Source organism: Camellia sinensis, chromosome 12 (assembly GCF_055761805.1).
Source record: "Camellia sinensis isolate YWXY chromosome 12, ASM5576180v1, whole genome shotgun sequence".
Classification (NCBI taxonomy): Eukaryota; Viridiplantae; Streptophyta; class Magnoliopsida; order Ericales; family Theaceae; genus Camellia; species Camellia sinensis.
Window position 1 is genome coordinate 18313771 of NC_138972.1, and position 23517 is coordinate 18337287.

A 23517-nucleotide genomic window follows, 5' to 3' on the forward strand; every position below is an offset into this window, starting at 1 on the left:
AAAGTTCATTCGCAAATTTTTAAAATTATTTCAAAACATCTCAAAAATCCAATTAAACTTGTACACGTATAATTCAACCCACCAATTCCATGATTCTATTTTCAATTTGGGCAAAATCATTATTTATCATCACAAATTAACCTAGGGTTTCAAGAAAAATAAAGTTTTCCATAAAAATTCAAACTTCTCATACCATTACCTTACATCCCAATTTTCTCCTTGATCATACATCTAAGGGTCATACTCCATCACCTTAACCCATCAATTGAACCCTCAATGCTTCAAACCCGAAATTCCCAAATCTCATAATTACTCTATATGCTCAAAATGAAAATCTGTACATTTATACAATGAAAATACTACAAATCTATCTCTTGATGTAAGTATTGAAGAGAACTAGATCCCCTACCTCAATAATCAAGCAAAGGAGTGAGCTTGAGAAGAAGCCTTCGCAAATCCGAGTTCCAATCGGGTAAAAACATTGATCTTCTCTTATTCTCCATTCTTGATGCAAAAACCATGGTGGATTGTTGATCAAAGTAGAGGAAATCAAGGTTTTGGGGCTTGGGTTTCGGACTAAGAATGAGAGGAAAGAAGAGGGGAAAAGAAAAATGTGAGAAAAGATCTAAAATCCCGTTTTTAAGTTGCCGTACTCGCAAAACCCGCTCGAGTGTCCCTCTTCCCACTCGAGCGTACCTGCTCCCAGCACAGATTCCAAAACTTCAAACATGCATAACTCTCTCATCCGGACTTCGTTTTAGGTCGTTCTTGTGTAGAGATGGCAATCTGAAACCGGCCCGACGGTGACCCGACCCCCCGTCCCCGAATTTAATGGTTATTCACCGAAAAATATCCCCTACGGGCCGGGGACGGTATTCAAAATTTCATCCCCGATGATATCCGGGCCGGGGACAGGGATAGATGTTTCATACCCAGACCCGGCCCGGCCCGGCCCCGGCCCCGCCCCGCTTATTCCCCGAGATGAAATTACCTTTTTGTCCTTGCATATATATATCATATATGCTTGTGTTTGATTAGGGTTCACTTTCAGACACCAAACTCCCTCTCACACACGGCGCTCCTCTCCCTCTCTCGCAGCTCGCCACTGGTCTCTCCCTCCTCACCGGCGATCCTCCATCACCACCGAGCCTCTCACTCACCCACGGCGCTCCTCTCTCTCTCTCTCGCTCACCACTGGTCTCTCCCTCTTGCTCGCCACTGGTCTCTTCCTCTCTCTTTCATCTGTCACCGCCAAGCCTCCCTCCTCACCGGCGATCCTCCGATCGTCCCTTACCGCCGCTCCTCCGGCTCTCTCTGTTTCGGTATCTCTCTCTCTCTCTCTCTCTCTCTCTCTCTCTCTCTCTTTCTAGGGTTTACATATATGTATATATTATATATATATATATATCTGAGTGTTTAGTATTTAGATCTGAGTGTATAGATCTGTAAATATTTTGTATATTTGAGTTTAGATCTGTAAATATTTTGTGCTGTAATCAACAGCCTCTAACCCTATCGTAAGGACTGCCTAAACATTTTTTTTATTTTTATTTTCATTTCTTTCGGGGAAGTTGTTTGGGTGTAAATAGAATTTCCCGCGAGAAGAAGATGGAGAAGATCCAATCTTCGACTCGCAAACACAAACACACAGAGAAAAAGAGAGTGAATGTGTGTGTGTGTGTGTGTGTGTGTGAGAGAGAGAGAGAGAGAGAGAGGGAGAGGGCTGTTGATTTGGGAGGTGAAATCATCGGCTCAGATGATCCTTGATCTGATCATCTTTTGTGTTGCAGAGAGGGCAACCACCCTTAAAAACGTCCCAGTCTCTCTGCTGGGAGCCTTATTCATTCTTTGAGCCTAAACCCTAATTGCTGTCAACAAAGCTATTTATTTGTAGTGCATCATCATTGAAGATTACTTTTCTACCTTTTTCGACAGCATCTTCAACATTGACACCCTGTTTAGAAGATTACTTTTCTACCCCTTAGAGCATCTTCAACATTGACACCTTGTTTCGGAACAAATTATTTTAGTACTTTAGGCAGCAGTCTAATTTCCATGAGTTGATCTCTATTTAGGTGTTGTGCCACATCAAGTATTTATGATGTAGTTTCAAGTTTTGGTTTGGATTACATCACACAGTTGACATTTTGTGCTTATTGAGAAAATGTGGACAGCTCCTTTATTACACCTTTGTTCCATTATTTATAATTTATAACCCCTTGTTTGCTTGGATAGAAACATCCTTAAAACTTTCGCTGTTAGCTTAATTATGTAAGTCTGTAGTTGTTTCTTGCTTGTCATAACTGATTTAGTGCTGTCATAATGTCAGTCTCTCTCTTTCCCCCTCCCCCTCTATCTTCTTGTGTGTGTTTGTGTTCACTTGTGCATGCTTGTGAGTGTGTGGGGACACGTTTCTTAATTTAGCTTTGTTAGATATGTTTGTAGATTTTTAAGTGTACAGCACATGTTGCTGATGATTTGACTATTGAATGTGGAATTATTGTGTCTCCGTGTTTCATCAGCTACTAACCCGACTGCTGTGGAATTCTTCTTTAGGTTAATGATGAATATATGAGAACTAAATAGGCAGCAGCCTAATTTGGACATTCAGTCCAACAACAGAAATTTACATTTGATGAAAGATTAAACCTCCCTTTATTTGTGTTTGTTTATTGAAGAAACAGTCCCTATACTTCATCAAGAATATTTAAAAATATGCATGTGGAAGAAAAATGTATCCTAAATAATGAGTTTTCTTCTGGATTAGGAGTCTGTCTAGCTATGTTAAAAGTGATGAATATAGCTCATGGTGCATATTTATAACTTATTGTTCATGTAACAGCTGCTTAGTGTGTTGTCCACTAATCACACTACTCTTTCTAAGAGAAAGATGATGAGTACTTAATTTGTTTTAACGAGACTACTGTTTCTAATTGTTTCAATCATGTCATAATTTGTTTAAAAGATGATGAGTACTTAATTTATTTATATTAATTCAATCCATATTATTTTTATAAAGGTTAAAAATGTCAGATGTTAACTCTGAAGCACCAGTTAACTCTGAAGCACCCGTTAACTCTCAAGTACCATTTGAGAGTGACGCGTCACAACATTCATCGCCACCTACGAACGCACCTGTGAACTCACCGTCTCCCCTCTCTAATCAACATGTTATTGATTTAGAAGAGTCTAATACTACTTGTGGAGGAACTAAAAGAAAATCAAGTGTTATGTGGGAACATTTTAAAAAACAGCAAGTCAATGGGGTGTGGAAGGCAATATGTAATTATTGTATTAAGCATCTAGGAGGTGATTCAAAAAATGGAACAAGGCATTTGCATGATCACCATAAGAGTTGTACTAGGAAGAAAGTGATGGACATGAGGCAAAAAGTGTTAACTAACAACTTTAATAGAGAGATTCCAAAAATGAATTCTTATATCTTTGATCAAGATTTTGCTAGGAAAGAGTTGTCATATGCCATAATCTTGCATGAATATCCCCTCTCTATCGTAGACCATGTTGGTTTTAAACGATATTCAGCAGCACTTCAACCATTGTTTAAAGTGCCTTCTCGAAATACGATAAAGGGTGATATTTTAAAGATTTATGATTATGAGAGGGTGAAGACATTGAGTTTGGTGGAGCATAATAAAAGTAGTGTGGCAATCACAACTGATATGTGGACTGCTAGCAATCAAAAGAAAGGATTTATGGCTGTCACCGCACACTTTATTGATGATTCATGGACATTGCAAAGTCGCATTTTGAGGTATATTTTTGTTAATTTGCAAATCATTTAAAAATTCTAACTTATTCAGTTCAATTTGCATGTTATTAATACTTGTTTATGAATATCATATTTTAGGTTTATTTATGTTCCATGTCCACACACAAAAGAAGTTCTTTGTGATACTTTGCTTGAGTGTATGATGGATTGGAATATTGATAGAAAAATCTCGACTGCTACTGTTGATAATTGCTCCACAAATGATGCCATGATTACCATGTTGATGGATAAGTTAAGTAATTCATCTCTTTTGTTGGGTGGTACTTTGTTTCATATGCGTTGCTGTGCGCATATTTTGAATTTGATAGTGAAAGATGGATTGGATGTCATACGAGTTGGTGTGGAGAAAATTCGAGAGAGTGTAGCTTATTGGATAGCAACACCAAAAAGAGTAGAAAAATTTGAAGAAACAGTTAACCAATTGCGTATTCCACATACTAAGAAATTGGGACTTGATTGTGTAACTAGGTGGAATTCAACCTACTTGATGCTTCAGACAGCCTTATTGTATAAGGATGTTTTTTCTAGATTGAAAAGTAGAGAGCCCCAATATAAGACTGTGCCAACTGAGCAAGAATGGGAGTTTGCTAGAGAGATTAGTGGGAGGTTTAAGATTTTTTCTTCTATCACTGAGTTGTTTTCTAGTACAAAGTATCCCACAGCCAATGTTTGTTTCCCAGCTTTATGTGAGATTAGGATGACACTGTCTCAATGGCTCTCTTGTGAAATTGAAGTGATCAGAACAATGGCATCAAAAATGGTGGAAAAATTTGATAAATATTGGTTAGTGATACATGGTGTTATTGGGGTTGCAGTTGTACTTGATCCTAGGTATAAGATGAGTGTATTGGAGTTTTATTTTGAAAAACTTTATGGAGACAAAGCTGAAGATGAAGTTGATAGGGTTCGTCATATTTGTTATGATTTGTTGCAAGAGTATCAACACCGAGTTGGGATGGAGACCGATGTTGTTGGTGACTCTTCTGCTCATCCAGAAATTGTTACAGAGACCCTTTCAGAATTTGATTTGTTTATTAGTAGAAAGAGAAGTAAAAAAATGAAGAATGTAAGATCAGAGTTGGACCATTATCTAGATGATGATGTTTTGCCAAGAACTTCAGGTTTTGATGTTTTGAATTGGTGGAAAGCTAGTGGACCAAAGTATCCGACCTTACAGGCAATAGCTAGGGACATTTTAGCTATTCCTGTATCCACTGTTGCTTCTGAGTCAGCATTTAGTACTAGTGGAAGGTTGGTGAGTCCACATCGTAGTAGACTTCATCCAAACACAATAGAAACATTAATGTGTGCACAAAGTTGGTTGTGGGGTGAAGAGATGAAAGGTATTATTTCATCCAATTTGCATATTATTATTTATATTACCATGGAATAATTTCACTATTGAATTTATGTTCTTTACTTTTTAGGAAATTCAACATTGGAATCGGTGGGCTATGTAACTATATATGATGATGATGAGATCGAGTCGGATCAGTCATGTGCCACTTTTGTGTTAGTTGTCATCTTTTTTGTTTTAATTGTTAACATTTTTTACATTTTATTATTAGTATTAATTATTTGTTTTTTTCCTTTTGTTATTTAACAGGAGTTCAAGTTGAAGGAGATGATGGAAGTTGTGTGGTTTGTATGGGTTTGAAGAAATAATGGATTTGCTTTTTTATGTTGTAATGGATATATATTTTTTTATTTTTAATTTCAATTTTTGGGTAACCTATTCCTTGCGGGTTGTGCTTGGGATTAATTATTCTCTTTGGTACTTGTTGAATTTTCTTGTGTGTGTGGGTTGCTGGACAGGTGTTTGGTTTGTGTTATTTTGTTGCTACATGATGTTTTGTTTGTGTTGTTTTGTTGGACTGCTGAATTTTCATGTTGTAATGGATGTTGAATTTTCATAATGTTGCTACAGGATGTAATGGATGCTGAATTTTCAGGATGTTGCTACAGGATTTAAATGGATGTTTATTGATGTTTTGTATTTTGCTTCAGGATGTTTACATTTACAGATTTTTACAAATTTTTTTGTTGCCTCAGGATGTTTTGTATGTTGGCAACAAAATGTTGCTTCTGATTTTTAATCAATTTACAGATGTTGCTTCAGATTTGTAATCAATTTACAGATTTTTAATCCATTGTTTCAGGATGAAAATGGATTTTCAGGATGTTTTGTAAAATTGGATGTTTCATGATGTTTTTTAATCTATTTACAGATTTTTACATTAAAAAAAAAAAAAAACGCCACCGGGGATTTTCGGGGTCGGGGATCCCCGATCCCCGATCGGGGGCGGGGATGGGGCCGGGCTTTGGGTCCCCGTCGGGGATCGGGGACGGGGACGGGGTGCATATAAATTTCGGGGATCGGGGACGGGGAGAGTAGTCCCCGGCCACGCCCCGCCCCGTTGCCATTCCTATTCTTGTGTGTAAATTGAAGCCCCGAAAATAAGCTTTCCAATGGTTCTAACCTCACATCCAAATTCGAAGTGTGGAAAAAGAAAAAGGCAAAAGAGTGACTGCTGAACGTAAACGAATTGTTTGAATTAAAGTTTTTGGTCCAATCTTACTTTGCCATCAAATTACCATCTCAATCAATACTTCAAAATAAAATAGGAAGGTTCCAAATACACTACTACAATGTCAAGGGTAATCTTACTTTTCACGCTCGAGCGCCTCTTTCCCCGCTCGAGTGCGCACAGACCAATAAATCAGTTCGCTCGAGCGTCAACTCCTCCGCTCTAGCGGAGATTCACAACTCCCAGAATCTCAGGCCGTCTGCAAAATTGCTGGGAACCCCAAAAGTCCACTCGAGCGGAGGGAAAAATTCTGGGTCGTCACAGCACGTGCGGCTGTGAGCCCCGGCCACACGTGCGGCTGGGAAGGCCCGCACGTGTTTTTCCAGCAGTAACCAAAACCCAAAATTCCTCCCTTCCCCGCACGTGCGGCCATGACCCCCGCACGTGCGGCCATGATTCCCGCACGTGCGGCAATTTGACCAATTTTGTCCGAAATTCCAAACAAAACCCAATCTTTTGGTGAGCTTTTCTAAGGCTTGAAATAAGCCTCTTAATTGATGTAACATGGTTCAAAATTTATGTCCAAAAACATTTCAAACATGTATCAATTTCATCATGAATTGATTCTTCAATTCCTCACAATTCATAAACACAAGTTAAACACTTTGGATCTCTTCTATATAATTACCAAATATATACACAATCATTCAAAGCCATAAACAAGTTCAAATATGTGAAGATAAGGAATAGAATGAAAGTCTTCTCCATATAATTCAACTTAACTCCAAATCAATCCAACAATAAAATATCTTCTTAACTTAACCAATACACACTCTAATTTCATGATTATCAAGGAAAATCTTACTCGCTTTCAAGAGAGGACATAATTCAAGTAAAATACACATACCCTGAGCTTTAAACCTTACAATCCCTCTCAATTCCTAATCTTTCTTCTTGATGAATTATCCTCCTCCTCTCAAACCCTTCTCTTCCTAACCCTCTCCTTCTGTAATTTTTTCCTCTCAGGAAATATCTTGAGTAATGGCCCTAGGTCAAATGGTTAAGGACATAGATATAGATGTCAAAGGTGAATAAAGACGAAACTCAATTAGTTTAATAATTCCAAATTGAAATTTTATAGAAAATCATTTTATGACTTAAAAATCATGCCGATCTCAAATGTAAAATCAATTTCAGATTATCAAGCCTCTAAATCCCTCAATTTCTGATCCAAACATTTTAATTGCAACAGATATGTTTCCTTATTAAACAGATACAGGTCTCTAATCATGAGGTCCTTTTGCTTAAACTTACTTTCACATGAAATTTCACATTAAGCATATAAATGCACAGAATAAGGGACTGAAAGTGTACCAGAAAACATATACGAGGGTCGGGTTATTACACTCTCCTCCCCTTAAATAAGTTTGGTCCCTCAAACTCATTTTCCCGTAGGATAGAAATAAATTCAGATATTAGTGTTGTAGTTCCGATTCAAAAGGCCAAATCTGATTTTTGTTTCCAAAAGAATTCAGTTACATGATTAGATTTAAATCTAATGAGGCATAATTAAATCAGATATCAGAGCCACTAACTTAAGACGCAAGGTATACTTCATTCCAGCAGTCACAATTAGATCGTTTAGGGGCACAGCCACTAGCTTTATCATTAATTTCTAGTATTCTTCTATTTTTGAAAACATATCAAAGTCGTATCATTGTTGATTCAAAACTATATATCTTAATTCTTGACAGGGTCAGAACAATAGGAAGAAGAATTCCAATAAACATCGTTAATTCTTCCCAGCAGCACTTCTACGTACAGTAACACAAAGAGAACCATGCTTCGGATCAAACAGTTACAATAATATCAAAACTAGTATCATATACTTTTACAAATTCATGTAGGTGTGCCATGATAGACACTTAATCACACTATTATAAGTTCAGATCTGAGTAATAGAAACCATCATTTCAAACAAAAGGGAGCCATCCAAAGATAAGGTCAGAAGTCAAATTCCAAATCATGTTTAATTGGTCAATCGTAACATTCTTCCTTAATAAGCATTTCTTCTTATTTTAGCACAGATTAATTTGGCCCCTCTTTTTAATCATTTCAGTGTTCAACTGTGCAGATAATTCTTCCTTTTCCCACTGCAGGATATAAGATCAATCACATGGTTTCATATTCATAATTTAGAAATGCAGTATTCAACCGTCGACTATACAGAAAGCATAAATCCTATTACATCTACTACAATCATAATTACCACATCCGTCCAGATTCCATAAGGTCAACACAACATATGCAATGATATAGCAAAATAATTCGACCAGTTAATTTCACAGTTAGTAATTCTGGGCAAGGTTAGTTCAATAGGATAGTAAATCAATGCGTGACTATGTAATGGGTATCGTACACATCCGTATAAACCTGCGATCAAAGGTAGATGCCCAGTACATATCTTTTTTCTTCTCTCAGAGGTCACAATATCATGCAGAACAGTTTACATCCGGCCTTCAAATATGCAATGAAGAACTAGTTTGCGATACCCAACATTTGCATGTTTACACATAAATATATCACAAAAATGATTCCTCAATCTTAAGTCATGAATGTACACAAGCAGAGTTGTAATTCTTGCGGTAAATTATCAGATTACCAATCATTTAGTTTCGATCTCAAAGTAGTTAATAGCTACCTATCCCTTTTTTTTTTTTTTGTGTGTGTGTGTGTCATAAGAGCAGACACGTAATACAAGTAGGGTTCTTCCTATCATTCAATCACCTTTATGAGAATCCTGATTACATCTTACAGATGACACATAGACAAAACAATATACAGAGTACAGATGACAGATTACAGATTTCAAATTCCAGATTTCAGACCACAGATTCCAGACAAAATACGGAGTATAGAGTACAAATTACGGATCCCTAACTATGAACAGGTACAGTTATGCTTACAGATTCCCACAAACAAGTCTCGATTACTCATAACAACACCCATGGAACATCATCAATAATTCCCTCGGTTTCCCATCAGAAGTCATCAGTAATTCTCTCGATTCACGAAATTATATTAATTATATGCTGTTTCAAGGTCAATAATCAACTTCCAAGCATTGTTACTATGTAAGTCATTCCCTTATCCATTTAAACAATCAGTAGGAAACAAAATCACAATAAATTAACTCCTTACACAATTCTAAGAGGGGTCACTATATGCATAACTTTCTTTTGTAGCTGGTTATACTTAACATAATTCAACTATAATGGAAAACATAACTTATCCAAATACTTAAACACAATAGCTTCTCAAATTCATAGGTCCAAACAGGGCTATGGCAAGGAAGACATGGCTATGTTCATCTAACTATTTGCATGTAAATTGTCTTACTGATCAGCTCGAACCTTCACCACACTTCCACAATGCACGCTGTTGATTAAATTCCATCTGCCTGTCTTGCATTGTCCACTAACCTATTTAAGATAAATAGAGGCAATAGTTCTCAAAACTATTCTTTACGTTCTTCTTATTCTTCTCTTTTTTTGTTTTTGCAATTCATTTTACTCATGTTGTACAATTTTCTTTTTCATTCTGTCTAACCGTGCGGAGGTAGAATCCTTCGGATCTTCCATCTTGGTCACCATATCATGCATATCAATCAATTACAATATACACAAAGAATACCTAACAGACATGGATCATGATCATTAGCGTTAGCAGATTATATTTAACGTTGCTATCAATCTTCCATATACTTTCAGTATGCGATGCACGATACCTAAGTCTTTTCTAGACATCCTAAGGCTCAATGGATTCATGTGTGAGATAGCAACTCGTGCTCTGATAACACTTGTCACGCCCCAAACCTGCCCCTAAAAGTTTGGGCATGACCACTTCAGAAACGGACACTTAACTCGATGTACATAAGATATGGGGCTTGAACGGAAGCATTAAATATAATAAAATAACATGAAATAAAAAGAACTACATCCATTGAGCGACCACTATCATGCCAGGATCACAAACAGTGCATCAGATAATAAATATTTACATACACCTATACACCCTGCCCCTTGATTGGGCGTACCACAAAACATTGGAAACTTCAACGTATTCTAAATAATCAGAGTACAAGCCAAAACTTAGCCGAACTCCACAAAAATGGGCAGGCTTCATCCAAATGCCAGGACACACAGAGGCTGACAAAGGGAGACGAATACCGAAGGTTAGGGCTGACCTCCCGATTTGCTACCTACAGAATCAGACCAAATACAGAGTGAGACAATCTCAGTGAATAATAGTACTTTAATAATTCGATGATTAATTTGAATTACAATGCATAACAATGCGTATATAATGCGAAATACATGTAGTTAATCTTATCCTGTAATTGTTTCCAGAACGGCCTTGGGCCTAGTCTTTAAACAAAATGGCTTTACACCCTTGAATAGAGTGGCATTGAGCCCTTAAACAGAGTGGCATTAAGCCCTTTAACAGAATGGCATTAAGCCTTTTCATGCATGTATGAACTCAAGTGGTGGCTCCCACGGATTCTAGAGGTGACTCGCACTGTAGCACTTAGTTACGTGCAACACTTTGTTTCATACTAACAGATCATATAGAATGGCCATAGGCCCAGATGTCAGAGATTGGCCATAGGCCTCACATATGTCACAGAACGGCCATAAGCCTCACAACTTTCACAGAATGGCCATAGGCCTCATAACTTTCACAGAACGGCCATAGGCCTCAGTTCTCATATGTATGGACTCAAGAGGTGGCTCGTACGGATTCTAGAGGTGACTCACACTGCAGCACTTAGTTCCGTACAGCATTTTGTTCCATACTAGAAATCAATAGTCTCGAAGACAGAATAATTTATATCATGTCATCGCATAAACGGAACGGACAAACAGATCTGAATAATTCCAGATACGCAAGCATCATTGTTTCATTTGTTCACCATGAATCAATAAAGTCAACTTACAGATAACAGAACGTTAATAATAGCTATTAATAGTGCACAAAACGTACCATTACAGTACTATCCATAGGTCTATCCGATTATCCATTTTGATGTTTCATTATAGGATATTCAAAACGTTATGTTCCCAGTGCGTGAGGTTTACATTCCCAATTCTTTCCTGTCAATACATTCTACGGTATTAATTCTCAAATATAGAAACATGGAAGAAGTCATCCCTTTAAGCATACAGTTCGCATCTTTCCATAACTGAGGTCACTTCCAACCATAACGGAGATATTCTCGACTATACTCATCTCTACACCAATCCAGTTTAGTAGTTCACACGTCATTTTCATATGGAAACATAGGCGATTTACAGATAATAGAGCATAAATGATAACCAGTACAGTAAATGGAATATAATGCTACAAGACTATTACGCACAGTGCGACAGCGACGTGCTTGCTCCTCCCGGATTGTGACCTACATACATGAATAACTTGCAGATTAATTCTTTTTCCTTGTTAAGTCATTTTCGGACTCGTTTCATTTCGAATGAATTTACAGATATTAAAATGCACCAAACACAGATTTTAACAATATTAGAGGGTCAAGCACATAAACGGAGCAATCCATATTTTTCAGCATGGGCCGTATGTGCGGGGCACGTGCTGCTGTGAGCCCCGCACGTTCGGCGGTTGGTCCTGCACGTGCGGCTGGGAAGGCCCACACGTTCTTTTCTAGCAGTAACCAAAACCCAAAATTCCTCCCTACCCTGCACGTGCGGCCATGACCCCCGCACGTGCGGCAGTGCTCCCACACGTGCGGCCATGACTTCCGCACGTGCGGCGATTTGGCCAATTTTGTCCGAAATTCCTAATAAAACCCAATCTTTTGGTGAGCTTTTCTAAGGCTTGAAATAGGCCTCTTAATTGATGTAACATGGTTCAAAATTTATGTCCAAAAACATTTCAAACATGTATCAATTTCATCATGAATTGATTCTTCAATTCCTCACAATTCATAAACACAAGTTAAACACTTTGGATCTCTTCTATATAATTACCAGCTATATACACAATCATTCAAAGCCATAAACAAGTTCAAATATGTGAAGATAAGGAATAGAATGAAAGTCTTCTCCATATAATTCAACTTAACTCCAAATCAATCCAACAATAAAATATCTTCTTAACTTAACCAATACACACTCTAATTTCATGATTATCAAGGAAAATCTTACTCGTTTTCAAGAGAGGACATAATTCAAGTAAAATGCACATACCTTGAGCTTTAAACCTTACAATCCCTCTCAATTCCTAATCTTTCTTCTTGATGAATTATCCTCCTCCTCTCAAACCCTCCTCTTCCTAACCCTCTTCTTCTGTAATTTTTTCCTCTCAGGAAATATCTTGAGTAATGGCCCTAGGTCAAATGGTTAAGGACATAGATATAGATATCAAAGGTGAATAAAGATGAAACTCAATCAGTTTAATCATTCCAAATTGAAATTTTACAGAAAATCATGTTATGACTTAAAAATCATGCTGATCTCAAATGTAAAATCAATTTCAGATTATCAAGCCTCTAAGGCCCTCAATTTTTGATCCAAACATTTTAATTGCAATAGATATGTTTCCTTATTAAACAAATACAGGTCTCTAATCATGAGGTCCTTTTGCTTAAACTTACTTTCACATGAAATTTCACATTAAGCATATAAATGCACAGAATAAGGGACTGAAAGTGTACCAGAAAACATATACGAGGGTCGGGTTATTACAGTTGATGCCCAGAATTTTGTTTCTTCACTTGAGTGACACTTCTTGTGCTCAAGCAGTCTTTGTGAACTCTTAGATTTTTTGCAGGTTTGCAAAACTATTGGGAGGTGGTATTCTTTACTACAGCTAAGCGGTGTTGGCTTGAGTGGCCCTTCTTGAACTCGAGTGGTGGTTTCTGTCTGTAAAACTTCTCGGAGTTGGTATTCTTTGCTCGAGCGAATCTTGTTGTGCTCGAGCGGTTCAACTTTTGTGCTTGGTCTCTCGAGCGAAAGTTCTTACGCTTGAGTGATTTACCCGTTTATCAATTCGTAAAAAGCCACTTTTGAGTCACATTTTCATTTCTGTCTCTCTCTCTAAACATTCTAAAGACCCTAGATCTGTACCCTCTCTCTCTAAAACTCTACTTCTCTCTACAAATGCACCTAGATCCGTTGAGTTCTTCACCTGTGACCCTTTGTTAAAAACGTAGAGCATGCCGTGGGCTTCCTTTTGATCCAAATAAAGTTGGGTTTGGGCGTTGTTGAAGTTCTTTCACTATTTCTCTCATCTTTTAAGCATGAGATAGGGATTCTCTGCACTTTTTTAATTTTTTTTTTAATGATTTTTAACTTAGATATTTGTCTTTTTAAAACAACATTGTGATTTGGAGGAATTTTGGACAAACCTAGGGTTTGGCTTGCTTTCAAAAGAGGGGTTTTCAAATGCTTTGTTGGAAATGATTAAGAGTATTTATTGTTGAGTTATAATGAATTAGTGGATTTTTACCTTTGAAATTGGTTTATAAAGAAATGAGGGTTTTACACTAAATATATCAATGTTGATTTTGAAAGGACAAATGAAATTGATGTTGGAAATGTGGAATTGGGTTGATATTGAGTAGGCTGATGGAGTTGGATATGTATTATCACTCACATCTTGAAATTTGGAAAGTTTATCTTTATTGAAAAATTTTTATCTGTTTAGAAATATCTGTTTCAGGCTATCGGTGGAGGATAGCTATGATTGTTGTAGAAATTGCATGAGAGTTAGGAGAATTGAAACTATTGTCTCATGCATTTGCATCGAATATTATTTCGTATTTGTACATTAGAAATGTTTATCGTTTTAAGAAAAAGGGTGAATCTAGGAAGTATGTGTTGTCTCGTTGAAATAAGTTGGCCTGAGTGACCATAGTGAAAGTCGTAAAAATCACGTGTATACATGGGTGCCGATCCCACGGATGAAATTTTCGTAAATGGCAATAGTAGTGCTTGTAGAGCCTATGTTTACTTGGGTGTCGATTTATGGTTTCCTGTGGATGAAACTTCTGTGAAAGTTTAGAATTGTTTTGAGATTTCCCAGAGTGTGATTCACTGCCCTGTTTTCTATGGTAAAGGAAGTGATTTATGAATTCTGATATTAACCTGGCATTACATGGTTTTGGAAAGAGATATAAGATGTTTTGGCATGAGCATTGCATATGCATTCACTTATATCTTTGTTAAGATTCATATGCTATGTTGGATTATTTTTATTGGGCTTTGGCTCACGCTATGTAGGAAAAAAATTTTCAAGTGCTAATGATATGCCTCTGCTAAGGCAATAGCTTCGGAGGACTTGGAGCAAGAGCTTTATTTTGTTTGATTGTTGCATATGCTTTGTACAGGCCAAGGGCCTTTAATTGTATTAGATTTAAATATACTTTTGTTGTAACCAAGCATTATCTTGGAAAGTTGTAAGCCTTTAGGGCATTTATTATCTGTTTTACTTTCATGTCATATCTCATGTTGTAACACATGCTACAGATTCAGGGTTACAGTTTGTGAATGTGTAAATGCATGTGTTATCTGTATAATTCAAATCATATATGAATGGAAAGGATATTCATTTTGAAAACGCATTATCTTATTTGACTATACGTCATGATCTATTGTTATATTTTCGAGGGGTTATAAGAATTTTGGAATTTGTGAGAATATTTTTGCGAATGTGCTAGAGATGTTTGGTTAGAGAGAGTGTGAGACTCGTGTCTCGTGAGAATGAAGGTAATGTGTATACCTAATGTTTGTTGTTGACTCTATCGGTCTGTTTATGGGTTGGTTATTGACCTCGTCAATCAGTTGAGTGGATTGTGAGGTGTTGGTTTACCACTTAGGCATGGTGTTGTGGTCAGTTGACTTGAAGAGGTGAGTTGTGAGATTTGTCCTTTGGAAGTCCGGCTCAGACTTAGATGTGATATTGGTGCGTTAAACCTTAGATAGAGGTGATCGCTATTGGTTAGCATGCAGATGTTTGGATATATGGGAGCAGAAAATTTCTGAGTTGAATTAAGTCATGTAGAGAAGACGGATTATTGTAGCCGAGTCCTTTTGATGGGATTTAAGGTAAAGTTTGGTTTAGTTTAGAATCGGTGGACTTGGATGGGTGGTATTCAAAGTTGAGTGACATGTAGTCATCTCAGATACTGCTTTGGTTTAAGAAAATGATTATAAGGTTGAGTAGTATTTTAGATGCTGCTTGTGAACGTTGAACCTCGCATATGGGTGTTGTTTGATTGGTGTGGGTTCGAGGAATTTTGCGAGTTGGGTTACTGTGTTAGAATTTTGGTTTTTGGAGTGCTCTTATGCCATTGTGTATTGATGATTTGTCTCGTTAGTATTTGTATTGGTTTGAAATTTTTAGAATTTGGGAAAGTCATGTGTGATGTATTATCTCTCTTAGCACTGTGTTTATTTCTATTCATTGTTGTTATAGAAATGTGTATGTTCTGTGGTGAAATCATTGTATGTATGATGGATGTGGTTGAGTAATGGTCAGGATTCACCAATTGGTTGTTGAAATGGAGTTGGAAATTTTATTTTTTATTTTTTTTGTGGGTTTTATGACCTCTCATGACATTTTAGTTCAACTGAAAACCTAGGGATTGAAATTTTACAATTTATTTGGGAAAATGTTTGCAAAACAAATGGTTTTAATTTGGAGTTTTTGGAATGACTCTGTTGTTGGAAAATGGTGTGAGTTTGAACAACATTTTGGGAAATGGTGTAAGTGATAAAAGAGTTTTCAAGATAATAAAGAAACTGTTGTTTTAACCTATGTGATTGATCTGTTTGACCTCCTAGGGTGGATTGCGTTATGATTTGGTTTCAGTTATTAGTTATGAGTTTTGGGTTTGAATAGATTTGACGTTCGTTGTTTTTGGTTGTGCTGGAGAGTTGTCTCTGTAGACCATGGTTTGTGTGTGTAAACCTCTTTTTTCGGTGAGAGTTGATTGAGTGTTTTAGTCGTGAGTATGGTTTTTCCTTTGATGTTTGATTGTTGAGCGCTCGGTTCTTGTTTAGTTGGTTGTGTGTAGTTGAAATGTGTTTGGCGTCTGTGAGCGAGTAGCTCGGTTGTTTGGTTTAGTCTCATAGATTCCAATGGGTTATGGTGATCAAAGAGGCTTCCGTGATTCTTTTGTTATTGTGTTAGTACTCGGGGGTCTTTGGGGCACTGAGAAGTTGGACCCAGATCTGGGAAAGCATCCCACATATGGATCTAGTTTGGGTTTTTATGTGTATTTCTTTTCGCCGTGGTGTACCTTGTGTTTTGGCGTCCTCTTTAATTTTGGGGAAGAAATTTCCTAAGTGGGGGAGATTATAGTGGCCCGAGTCGGGGCTGACCCATTTTATTCTCTCGGGTTGGGACACAAGGTTGTCCTAGGTGTTTGTGGTGTTGTTGGTGTGGTGTAGGGCCTTAGAGTGTCTTGGGATGGCTATGCAATAACAACACATAACTTTTTGCTTAGGCAGGTCACGCCTACCACCATGGGGCTCGCGGCCACGATGGTCTAGTCTGCACGCCGCGCCTATGATGGGCAGTGGCCAAGCTGCGACCAAAACATAGCTTCAGTTTAGTTGGTTGGGGAGAGGAATGTGTTGCCCGTTAGGGACCGCAGTATAGAGCCTCAACTAGAGCAGCCACGCCCATGATGGTCTTGGTTGCGCCCGCGACCAGGTATACTATGTAGTCGCGCCCACAATGGTGAGCGTCGCACCCGTGACCTGTTGAGGTGGCAAGTTTGTGCCCGTAAGGTTTTGGACTGCGGCAGCGATAAGTCATCTATATAAGTCTGCATTGCGCGGAAAAGTTAGTTTTTTTGCTTCTCTCTCTCCTCTCTCTCTCTCTTTCTCTCTCTCCATTATTTTTGGGTTTCTTCAACATAAAAGCATTGGTTTCATCTACCTACACCCATTTCCTACCCCTAGTACCTTACACCAAAACGTAGAGGGTGGCGAGGGTGTCATTCTGATCTGAGTGGGTTGTGTTTTTGTTGCCAGCGAACTTTCTTAACTTTTCTCCTCTTCACTTCAAGAGGTAACGATTCTGGAGCTTCTTTTCAATACCTCATTATATATAGACCTATGATAATTTTTATAGCATTTAAAAACATTGTTTTAGAGTTGATTTTGTTAAAATTCATATGGGTTGGCTTGTGGTTTGAGTGATGTGTTATGGGTTGAAGTTGGTGGTGGATTAGGTGTATTGATGATGTTTGGAATATCGGGTTGGGAAGTCTGAGCTTCTAAGTAGGAAATTGGGAAAAGATAATGTGGTTTGTGTAGTGTAGTATTGTGGTACATGGAATATAGCTAAATTAGGAATTGGAGTTGGGTTGATATGTATGGTTGTTTGTTATTATAATTAGCATCTAAAGTTTTATCCTTGGCCATCGGTAGAGGATGGTATTGATTGTTGCTAGATATATGCTATGAATACTATTGTAGGATGCGCCATGTAATCTTGGATGACACGTTGTTGGTTGTAAATGGACATTGAGAATAGGCAATTCCATTGTTGAGTTATGGATTATGTTGTTAGGGAAGGAACTAGAATGTTCATGAATGTTGTTTATGTTATGAGACTATCGTTGGATAGTTGTCATTTTGATGTTTAGTAATCTATATTGTGTTTTGGAAACACTTTTGGGATGTAAGAAAACCTGTTGTTGAACGGGTGGTGTTCGGAACATATTTTGTTTTAAAGAAAGGGGCTAATGTATTTAACTTTTAGCGATTATTGTTGTGTTGAGTGGACTAGGTGTATGTACTACATGTGTGTATTTATTTGTGTATCTAGCAGGTTATGTGGTTGTGATGTTGGTCCATTTCCCACCATATTGAGTCGCAAAGCGTGGTGCCTTGACAGAGGTTTCCTCGTCCCTTCTGATATGCGCCAGGTAAAGTGTGAAAGGGGGTTCGTTTCCCGTTTTATCTGAGCAGGCAAAGCATGGCGCCTTGTGATAGGTTCTTCGTCCTTCCAATTTGTGCCCGATAAAGTACGACCTGAGGGGCACCCCCTTCCAGGTGAGGCCGGTAAAGCGTTATGTAGTATTTGTGTTGTCGGATCTGCTAGTCGTGTTGTATGTGATGGAGATGGAGTTAGTACTGTGTATTGCTCTCGGTTATTTATTTTTGGATATATAAGTTATCGTTTTCGTGTTGTGGTTGTCTCTTACCCTTGGGCCTAGGGCCAGGGAAGATAGTAGATGTATTGGTTTGTAGATGCATATAATGTATTGAGATGTGGGGCTAGGTTATGACTTGCATATGGGGTTGTGTTGCAGAATAGATGTTTAAGTGAGATTCTTTTATATTAACGTGAAGGTTTTATTAAAGAAAGAATGGGGTTTCGAAATGTTTTTTTGGAGTAAAGTGAGAACTTGAAAGACATAAATGATTTTCATACTATGTTGTGTCAAGAGGATGTTTTGGGGGAAAAACGTGTTTATACGAGTATACTTTTGGATATTAATTGTCACACTACTTATATGGTATATCATGGTGCATCCATGATCATTTTTGGCTCTATGTTGTGATTGGTTGGGATCTTTGGGATCTCTATTGGGCTTAGTACTCATCCCACGTGTTGACAAATTTTTCAAGTGCAAGACTAGAAGATTGTACAAGGATTGAAGTTTTTACTTTGTTGGCCACGGGGCCTTTTCATCTGTTGGCCAAGGGCTATGCATTATATAAGGGTAAATCTCTTTTTGTTATTGTTGTCCAATGTAAACTTGAGGGCATTGGACCATGCCTTATTTATATATCATCATCATCATCATCATTGTTGTGAAAGAATGTTATTAATTGTCATTTGTTCATTTTTCTTGAATGGGTACAATAATTGGAAATGCTAATAATATAAAGGAATTGGTAATGGATTCAGGTAATAAAAGTCAAGGCGTTACAACTACGTCACCACCGGAGTCAAGTGGTTTGATTTTTACCCACCACAGCTTATATTTTGTAGGACTCCTATCACATGATATAGTTCATGTCATATGAGATGTCATATCATAAGATATTCAAATATGATCACATATTGTGGGAGGTAAAAATAAGCTACAATGGAGCAAGACTAGAAGCTTAGGTCTAGAATGGCATCTTAACAGGATGATGGGGCTTGATGTCCATGATTCAAGGATCCAGGTCCGGAAAAAGGCAGGGTTTGGTACAGAGGTTTAGGACCAAAAGTCGAAAACTAGAATTAAGGGTTCAGGTCCAGACATTAAGGTCTAAAACCAAAAGAGTGTGAAACGCGCTCCCGAAGAGCGGACTCCATCAAGTCGTGTCCTTAAATTTAAGGAACAATTAAGTTCTAGAAATTCATTTCTAGTGGGACGCGATCCTTAAAGAAAAAGGGTTGTTATGAAGAGTGGAAGGAGGGCTAATAGAGCACAATGGCTTGTGGGAACAGTAATAAATAAAGGTAACTTCCATGGATAAGGTACACAATCATTCCTACCTATTCTTGCACTCATACATTCTGTTCATTTGTTTACTCGTATCCTCAGGCATCGAAGACTGCCAAGGCTGCACCCCAACTAGACCCTTTTCCTTTTGTGAGTGGTTGCAGGTTCAAGAGAGTTCAATAGTCGTCGGAGCACTGCTACAGCTTGTTGGCTCAATTTTTACCCACCACAATTTGGTGCCGTCTGTGGGAAATCTACAACAGAAAGCCTTGTTTCACCTGAACAGGTCAAAACGTTAAAGTAGAAACAAAATCAACCTAAAACATGTAGACAACAAGAAGAGGGAAGTTTATGACAGTAGAAAAAAGCTTGCCCATGAGCCCAAAGGGAAGCTGCTAGTTGAAATAATCCAAAGACTTGCTCCAACACATAGGGTGGGAGAAACTAGCTACGTTGTGTAGACACCCCATTTTGACTTGTCCCAAGACTTCAGTGCTTTATTCTTGGCACCTAATGATGAAAACCCCAACGTGCGTAGTCCTCCGATTTCTCTAGTAGAGGGCTTAACCTTAAAGCTCAATCCCAACCTTACTCCCCTTTTGGCCAACTGCTTTTAGACTGTTAAAACCATTTTTCAAAATTTTTTTAGCCGCGTATAAATCCAATCATTTCCATGATGTTCAAAGCTCATTTTTCAGTAAAAAACATTGTGATTTTTGCTAACCGAGCAAAGGTAAAGTGGGAATGAATGGACATGAGAAGAATCATTCAGAAAAATATTGTTTCCCTTCAAATTTTCCCTTGCCATACAAGACTTGATTGGTCGTACAACTTTTATGCCTGGCTGGCCATATTTTGGCTAGACGGCCATAAAAGAGATGGTCGGACAATTTTTGGCTGGCCATACAAATTTGTTGAGAATCAGAGCAGTTTTTAGAAAATGATCCCCCTATGCATATAGAGGTTCCAACTCCGCAATTCTTGAGCGCATTCCGGACCGAGCAACCTCTGGGCCTATATAAACACCCCTCTTTCAAGAGAAAAGAAGCTTGGATAATTTTTAAGGCTTACCAAAGCATATAGAGACCCACTTTTGATCTCAAAACTTTTGGGTGTTTTAAATTCTCTATCTCTATACATACACTATACATACACCATTGGAGTTTGGAGGTTGAAGCTTTTTGGCAGAAGATTCAAAGAAGAATTCAAAGACTAGAGTGTGCCTAGAGAAGAGTTTGCTAATCATGAAGCTTTTCTTCATTAACTAAAGTAAGTTCTTCAACTTTCTCATCACTTTCTTTCTTATTTTCTTTTATTTTATCTCCTACCAAACACTCTGTAATTCTGAATTCTATAGTTTATAATGTGATTGGTCCTTAAGGATAGTGGGAGGGATTAACCACCCCTCCATAGGATTGATTAGAGTACTTGAATTCAAGTTTTCTTATACTTTCTCTCTCACTTTCTTACCTCCCAAACACTCTATTTTATGATTTTCTTTGACAATTTAGATTAGATATGAACTTGTATAGAGGGTTCTAGTTCAACCCTATGGTTTATTTCCTTAATTCTCTTGTTTGCTTTCATTTTCTCTCGCTTTCTCATCTATTTTCTGTCAAGACCCAAACCCGCCCCTAAAAGTTTGGTCCATGACCGCCGCACATAGGCCTCAAAACAAAATTTCACGAATATTTATTCGAATATGGGGCCTTAAGCAGAAGCAAATAACAACACAAAGACAACACCCATTGAGCTTGTGCAGACATGAAGACTTAGATTAATTTAAGCATTTAAATATACTTCCATATTTACACATATAATTACAGAACTTATATAGATCTCACACACAAATACATAGGACTCTATAAAAGACATAATTCTCCAATACAAAATTAAAGCCTCGACGCGGAGGCGTAATCTGGGCGGCTTGACAGAGAGGTGGACCTCAATACAACTCCAGCGTTGGTCCCTGATGGCTCACCTACATAAATATACATAAAAACAGAGTGAGCAAGGCTCAGCGAATAATAGCAATGTAAGGAGGTTAGGTGAATGAGCATGGCCTTGGAGAATATAAATCAACATATAGTAAATCATATACAGGTCTTATCCATAACCATATGTCAAAACAGCCTCAGGCCCACATGTAATACAGAACGGCCTCGGGCCCCTATATGATACGAAACGACCATAGGCCCAACATTACAACAGCTGTGCAGAGCAATATAGGGAAGATGGAACATCGTCATGTCTCCATCTCCCTTGGCGTAGAGCCATTAGTCATATACAGTTCATATCATTATACGGTAGACGGAGCATTGACATGTCTCCATCTCCCTCGGCCTTAGGGCCATGAGTCATAAACAATTCACAACATAACGGCCTCGGGCCCACTTTTATTAATAGGAACAAAACGAGCTTATGTCCATATCAATGCCATCGTTCAATTATGTCCATTAATTCAATCAAAGCACAATGTCAATAGTATATGCCATTCACAAACAACAATATATAAATCATAATCACAGGAAGTAAGTAAAACATACTGTTACACTACTATTACTCACAATGATGGGCTTTTAGTAGCGATGGGATGATGTCCACGTCATGACCTACAAACACAATGCACATAGCATAATATAAGAATATAACCAAACCCTTACTTGTTCTTTAATCAATTAGTCATGTTGGTTCTAAACTCATTAGTCCTCAATAGGTCATAATCTGTGTCTTGGAAAATAGGAGGAATCGAAAGGAAAATGGTTTACAAGAAGAAGTGGTATAAAACTGGTAGATAGAAAGTGAACAATCTTCACTAATTTGGGCATATCTATTCGTGTACTTAGCATTTGGGAGTAAGACCACTACCATTGGAAACTAGACTTTCGGGGCTTGAATTTAGGCTCAAGAATCACTTAAAACAGAGTCCGGATGCAAGAGATATGCTTATTTGAAGTTGGCTGAGACAGAGCAGTCCTGCACCTGCGGGAAACAAGGCCGCACGCGCGAGAATTGAGCCACATGTGCGGGACATGGTGCTTTTATTTCAGAATCATTTTTGGGTGCTGTAATGGACTGTCGCACGTGTGGGAATCCCTGCCGCACATGCGGCTCTGGGCAAGTTCTGCTGTCCGGAAATGTTTGTTGGCTCTAACGCTTGTTCTTTCCATTTCTACGCTTGGTTTCAACTCTACTCACCCAAAAACATGTAAAATTACCCCATAACATGATAAACTAACATCATTCAAGTGTAATTCCATTTCAAACAAATCAATCTTTGCCTCAAGTTCAAGATCAATGTTCCATCTTTCATAATCTTTAAAATTCTCAAAACACAACCCACAAACACACTTGATTCTTGCATGATCTTGTTCCATGGACAATCTAGAGTTCATTTCATGTGGTATTCACAAGATTGAGCTCCAATCATAACCAAAATCAAAGGACCCAAGTTCTAATTTCTTAAATTTAGCTCAATTAAATACATTCATGAACCCTAACCCAAATAGGTTTCAAACCTTCCAACATCATTTTGATTTCATGAAATTGATGCATTAACCATAAGGATTCAAGATAGACTTCCGTACCTTTGTTCAATCTTTGCCTTTCTCTTAGCTCTCTTCAATTTTCCAAGCTTCCATGGTTGATCTTCTTCCCCTCTCTTCAATCTCTTCAATTTATCTTCAAACCCCCATCAATGTTAAGCTCTCTCTTAGAGAAGCTTGTCTCTC

The 23517-nt window shown here is 37.9% G+C and overlaps 1 long non-coding RNA gene across 1 annotated transcript; it reads left to right on the top strand.

Annotated features, from left to right (window-relative positions):
• Nucleotides 1-3322: 3322 nt before the first annotated feature.
• On the top strand, nucleotides 3323-5649 carry LOC145804095 (uncharacterized). Its single transcript, XR_014345694.1, has 2 exons — nucleotides 3323-3772; nucleotides 5218-5649. It is a non-coding gene; the product is annotated as an uncharacterized LOC145804095 (long non-coding RNA).
• Nucleotides 5650-23517: the final 17868 nt, after the last annotated feature.